The 5,943-nt window shown below is 48.8% G+C and overlaps 1 protein-coding gene across 6 annotated transcripts in view; it reads right to left on the bottom strand.

The window, feature by feature from the left end:
- The window catches only part of MAJIN (membrane anchored junction protein), a 38,589-nt gene extending 33,062 nt beyond the window's left edge, over positions 1-5,527 (bottom strand). For 3 of the 6 annotated variants that reach the window (XM_017893405.1, XM_017893400.1, XM_017893385.1), the window contains exon 1: positions 5,308-5,527. The gene's annotated coding sequence lies outside the window, so the exon portion shown is untranslated. Of the gene's footprint in view, positions 1-42; positions 126-5,307 lie in introns of those variants that run through there. The other 3 variants (XM_017893412.1, XM_017893388.1, XM_017893392.1) reach the window with 3 other exon arrangements.
- Between the last annotated feature and the right edge of the window lie 416 nt (positions 5,528-5,943).

Genomic DNA, 5,943 nt, shown 5'->3' on the forward strand with positions numbered 1-5,943 from the left:
AAGAAAATGACTTTTTATATAAACAGGGCAAATTTTACTAACCTTAATCCAATTCTGGTGAGATACTGAGGAGATAAGAATTGTACTTGTGGCCAGCCATGCTGTGGCTCACGCCTTGTAATCCCAGCACTTTGGGAGGCTGAGGCAGGCGGATCACTTGAGGTCAGGAGTTCGAGACCAGCCTGACCAACATGGTGAAACCCAGTTCCTACTAAAAATATAAAAATTAGCCGGGCATGGTGGCAGGTGCCTGTAATCCCAGCTACTCAGGGAGCTGAGGCAGGAGAATCACTTGAACCTGGGAGATGGAGGTTGTAGTGAGCTGATACACACCACTGCACTCCAGCATGAGCAACAGAATGACTCTGTCTTGAAAAAAAAAAAAAAAAAAGAATTGTACTTGCTTGGTTTATAGAAAGATATGCTTGGCCAGGTGTGGTGGCTCATGCCTGTAATCCCCCTTTCAGAGGCTGAGGCAGGAGGACTACTTGAGCCCAGGAGTTTGAGACCAGCCTGGGCAACACAGTGAGCCCTCGTCTCTATTATTTAAAAAAAAAAAAAAAAAAAAAAAAAAAGCCAGGTATGGTGGCTCACACCTATAGTAGTCTCAGCACTTTGGGAGGCTGAGTCGAGTAGATCACTTGAGGTCAGGAGTTCAAGATGAACCTGGCCAACCTGGTGAAAGCCCACTTCTACTAGAATATAAAAATTAACCGGGTGTGGTGGTGGTGTCTGTAATCCCAGCTACTCCGGAGGCTGAGGCAGGAGAATCGCTTGAACTCGGGAGGCAGAGGGAGCAGTGAGCTGAGATCATGCCATTGCACCCCAGCCTGGGCAACAAGAGCAAAACTCTGTCTCAAAAAAAGAAAAAGAATAAAGAAAAAGAAACTAAGTGCTGATTTCCCCGTAACATGTTAGGGAAGCCTACTCTAAGTGACTAAGTTCTAAAGGAAGAATATGAGCTAGTGAGGCACAAATGGAGAGTGGATGGGGGTTCAGGGGTGGGTAGAGGAAATAGCAGGTACAAGAGTACTCAGTTGAGAAAAAGCATGGCACTTTCAAAAGAGAGAAGTACAGTAACCCAAACACAGCGGGCAAGAAAGACAGTGCTGCAAGGTGAGACTATACATATAAGTGAGTTACCACATATCTGAGACCCTACAGTGCATCAGGCGCTGTTCTGGACACTAACATGGTAAGTAACAAGAGAGACATGATCCCTTGTCTTTAAGGGCTTACATTTCAGGAGGTGTGGAGAGCAACATTCAACATATAAATAGATAAATAAATATAAATTGAGGTACTCTAAGTAGCATGAAGAAAATAATATTTGGTTTTATTTAGGATGACTAGAAGGCTGCTTTAGCTAGTATGGCCAGTGATGGCCTTTCAGAAGAGATCACAATTGACTTGAGGCCTTCATGGAAAGGAGCAACGATCATGAGGAAAAGCATTCCAAGCAGAAAAACCAGCAAGTGCAGATGTCTGTGATGAGTTTAATGTACAGAAAGGTCAGTGTGGCTAGAACATTGAAAATGAAGACAGAGAGGAGGGAGATGAAGACAGAGTGTTGGGCAGGGACCAGATCATGTAAAGTTTGTAGGCCATCATAAAAAGTCAGATTTTAAGGATCTTATAAAGGGGAGATAAATGATTTGATGCATGCTTTATAAATATCTAAATATCTATTTTATTTTAGAGACAAGATTTCTCTCTGGCACCCAGGCTGGAGTACAGCGGCACAATCACAGCTCAGTGCAGCCTCAACCTCCCAAGCTCAAGCAATCCTCCCACCTCAGCCTCCCAAATAGCTGGGACTCCAGGTGCCCACCACCATACCCAGCTAATTTTTGCAGAGACGGGGTTTCACTATGTTGCCCATGCTGGTCTCGAACTCCCGAGCTCAAGTGATCTGCCCACCTCAGCTTCCCTAAATGCTGGGATTACAAGCATGAGCCACCAGGCTTGGTCCAAAATATCTAAACATCTGGTGACTGAAAGGAAGATGAACTGTAAAGGGACAGGATGAGAAGCAGGGAGACCAGTTAAGAAGCTTCTGTAGTCGTCCAGGAGAAAGATGCTGCTGATTTGGACTTGGGATTTTAGAAATTAGTAAATAGTTAGATGTGAGATATATTTTAGACTAACTAATGGACTAGATGTGGGAATCAAGGATGGCTCTCAGGTTTTTTGCCTTTGCAATTAGGTAGACAATAGTACATATTCTACTGAGATGGGGAATAATTCTAGGGAAAGAGATTTGGGGTGGGAGGGAGCAGGGGAAATCAGTAGTTGTGTTTTAAGTCTAAGAGGCCTATGAGACATCCAAGTGGATATACTGAGGAGGCAGTCTCTAATGTGTAAGGGACAGAAATCAGGACGGAAATATACATTTGAGTCACCAGTGTTTAGATGGTATGTGAAACTACTGGAATAGATGATGAGATCATCTAGGGAGAAATTATAGGGAAGGGATGAGGGCCTTCCTTATAAGCCAGGTTACAGACTGTGGAATCTGTTGTAAGAACAATTAGAAGGCACTGAAGGGTATAATAAAAAAAATGACATGACCAGATGGCTGTGACTTAAAAAAAAAAAAAAAAAAAAAAAAATTCCCTCCTGGCTGCAATGTGGGAAACAACCCGGAACAAGAACAGATGAAAGGAGACCAGCTAGGAGCCTCCTACGGCTCAAGGCAGAAGCTGATAGTAGCCTGGTCTAGAGTGATAAAAGTAAAGATGAGGAAAAGTGGACTGATTTGGAAGATGCTACTCGGGAGGCTGAGGCAGGCAAGACCCCGTGTTTTTTTTTTTTTTTTTTTTTTTTTGAGACCGAGTCTTGCTCTGTTGTCCAGGCTGGAGTGCAGTGGTGCAATCTTGGCTGCAACCTCCGCCTCCCCGGTTCGAGCGATTCTCCTGCCTCAGTAATGACTTGGTGACTTTATAAGGGGAGAGAGAGCAATGACTCCTGGTTGCTTGAGCAATTAACTGAAGAGGTAAAAGCACCATTTCTGAAAACAGGAGCCTTATAAAATAAATTTTTGAGGGCAAGATGTTGAGTCTGTATCTGGACATGCTTAAGTTTGAGATGCCAAAGAGAGATTCTACATAGACTGCTGGAAACTGGCTTCCTACCTGCAGATGCACGCATGAAGGAACTAGAGTTCAAAAAAGGAAAGGATGGGCTGGGCGCAGTGACTCTCACCTGTAATCCCAGCACTTGGAAGGCCAAAGTGGGTGGATCACCTGAGGTCAGGAGTTTGAGACCAGCTTGGCCAACATGATGAAACCCCCTCTCTACTAAGAATACAAAAATTAGCCAGGTGTGGTGGCAGACGCCTGTAATCCCAGCTACTTAGGAGGCTGAGGCAGGAGAATCGCTTGAACCCAGGAGGCGGAGGATGCAGTGAGCCCAAATCTTGCCATTGCACTCCAGCCTGGGTGACAAGAGCAAGACTCCGTCTTTTTTACTTTTTTTCTTTTTTTGTTTTGAGACAGAGTCTCACTCTGTTGCCCAGGCTGGAGTGCAATGGTGCAATCTTGGCTCACTGCAACCTCCACCTCCCAGTTCAAGCAATTCTCCTGCCTTAGCCTCCTGAGTAGCTGGGACTACAGGGGCCCACCACCATACCCGGCTAATCTTTGTATTTTTAGTAGAGACAAGGTTTCACCATGTTGGCCAGGATAGTCTCAATCTCCTGCCCTCATGATCCACCCGCCTTGGCCTCCCAAAGTGTTGGGATTACAGGTGTGAACCACCATTTCCGGTCAACTCTATTTTAAAAAAAGAAAGAAAAGAAAGAAAAAGAAAAGGATGTTCAGCAAAGTATACCTGCTGGAATCTTTCTGTCCACTTGCCCAGATGCCAAGATTCAATCAAGGCTCTGGGGAGCAGCACAGAGATCTCAGTGCCGTGACTCATATTTATTTGCAAGGTGCAATCAGGCATTTGAAAGCCAGAAACTCATTCAAATCAAGACATGATGTGACAGGCAATGTTTCAATGGAAAAAATCTTGTTTTCATGGTAACTGCTAGGCCAGGGTTGGAGGGTGAGTATCGATCAGAGGAGCACTTTAGTTCCTGGGGAAAGTGTGTGGTAAGAAGGTGGGGTGTGGCCGGGCACAGTGGCTTACACCTATAATCCCAACACTCTGGGAGGCCGAGGCGGGTGGGTCACCAAGGTCACAAGTTCGAAACCAGCCTGGCCAACATGGTGAAACCGTCTCTACTAAAAACACAAAAATTAGCCGGGTGTGGTGGTGGGCGCCTATAATCCCAGCACTTTGGGAGGCAGAGGTGGGTGGATCACTTGAGGTCAGGAGTTCAAGACCAGTCTGGCCAACATGGTGAAACTCCATTTCTACCAAAAATACAAAAATTAGCCAGGCATGCCTGTAATCCCAGCTACTCAGGAGGCTGAGGCAGGAGAATCGCTTGAACCCGGGAGGTGGAGGTTACAGTGAGTCAAGATCGCGCCACTGAACTCCAGCCTGGGTGACAGAGCGAGACTCCGTCTCAAAAAAAATAAAAAAGAAGAAGGAAGAAGAAGAAGGAAGAAGGGAAGGAAGGAAGAAGAAGAAAGAGAAAGAAGAGGAAGAGGAAGAAGAAGAGGAAGAGGAAGAAGAAGAAGAAGAAGAAGGAGGAGGAGGAGGAGGAGGAAAGAAAGAAAGAAGAAAGAAGAAGGGAGGAGGAGGAGAAGGAGAAGAAGGAGAAGGAGGGAGGGAGTTGGGGGGAGGAGGAGAAGGAAGAGGAGGAGGGAGAGGCGCTGGGTGTGGAGTGGGGAAAGAAGGAGGAGGAGGAGTTGGGAGGGAGTTGGGGGGAGGAAGACGAGGAGGAGGGAGAGGCGCTGGGTGTGGAGTGGGGAAAGAAGGAAGAAGGAGGAGGAGGAGGAGTTGGGAGGGAGTTGGGCGGGGGAAGACAAGGAGGAGGGAGAGGCGCTGGGTGTGCAGTGGGGAAAGGGCAGTCTCTGGAGTCTGCGGATGACAGGGATCCCGGACTCTGTGCCAGTCACTCGCCCGAGGGAAGGGGCAGAGGCCTGGAACCCCCCGGTCTCCCTTGCACTCTCCCGGCCTGCAACCCGCGCCAGTCCCGCGGCCTCCCTGTGGGAGCCCTGCAGTGGCACGGCCTGCACCCTGGGCGAGCTTGCTGGGTATCCCGGGAGCCCGGCGCTGAGAATGGGACTTCAGGGGGCAGGGGGGACTGCACTTTGGCGGCAGAGGGTGGGGCCCGGCCCGGAAACTTCCCTCAGAAATAACAGAAACGCAAAGACAACTTCCCGAGGGCCCCGGGCTGTCGTGTGCCGTTACCTCAGCCCCAGGTGGCTCCAGGCTCGGCCAGGCTATGTCTCACACACTGACTAGGAGTCCTTCGGCCTCAGAAAAGTGGCCCCGGCCAGCATACCCACTAATAAGTGCTCTCTGAAAAGGGCGGGCGCCAACCTCGAACGAAGTCAGCTCTAGGGACTGGCTCGCCTGCTCCTCAGCGACTTCGGAGCTCGTGCCGCGCGCCCGCCAGGCCTTCTGCGCACGCGCAGGCCTGGCCGTGGTCTGCGCGTGCGCATTTCATTGTCGCTGCCGAGGACGCGCGCGGCCCCACCCACCGGATGCCCTGTCGCCTTCAGGTCCGTCCCGGATTTACCAGTCCATTGTTTATTTCGCGCCTGCTTTCGCGTGGTCTCGTGGGGAACTAGCGACTGCAGAGTCCTTACTGTGTGCCAGGCGTTATGCAGGGCACCTTCCTTTATTCCTCGGCGACATGTTCTGCATGCAGCAGGCATTAATGTCCCAAATTTAGGATCGCTTGAGCTCAGGAGGCCGAGGCTGCAGTGAGCCGAGATCGCGTCACTGCACTCCAGTCTGGGCGACCAAGCGAGACCTGTTATACACACACACACACACACTCCCACTTTTTTACTTAAATCTTTTTTTTTTTTTTTTTTTTTT

Source organism: Rhinopithecus bieti, unplaced genomic scaffold, assembly GCF_001698545.2.
Source record: "Rhinopithecus bieti isolate Rb0 unplaced genomic scaffold, ASM169854v2 scaffold_1017, whole genome shotgun sequence".
In the NCBI taxonomy this organism is placed as follows: Eukaryota; Metazoa; Chordata; class Mammalia; order Primates; family Cercopithecidae; genus Rhinopithecus; species Rhinopithecus bieti.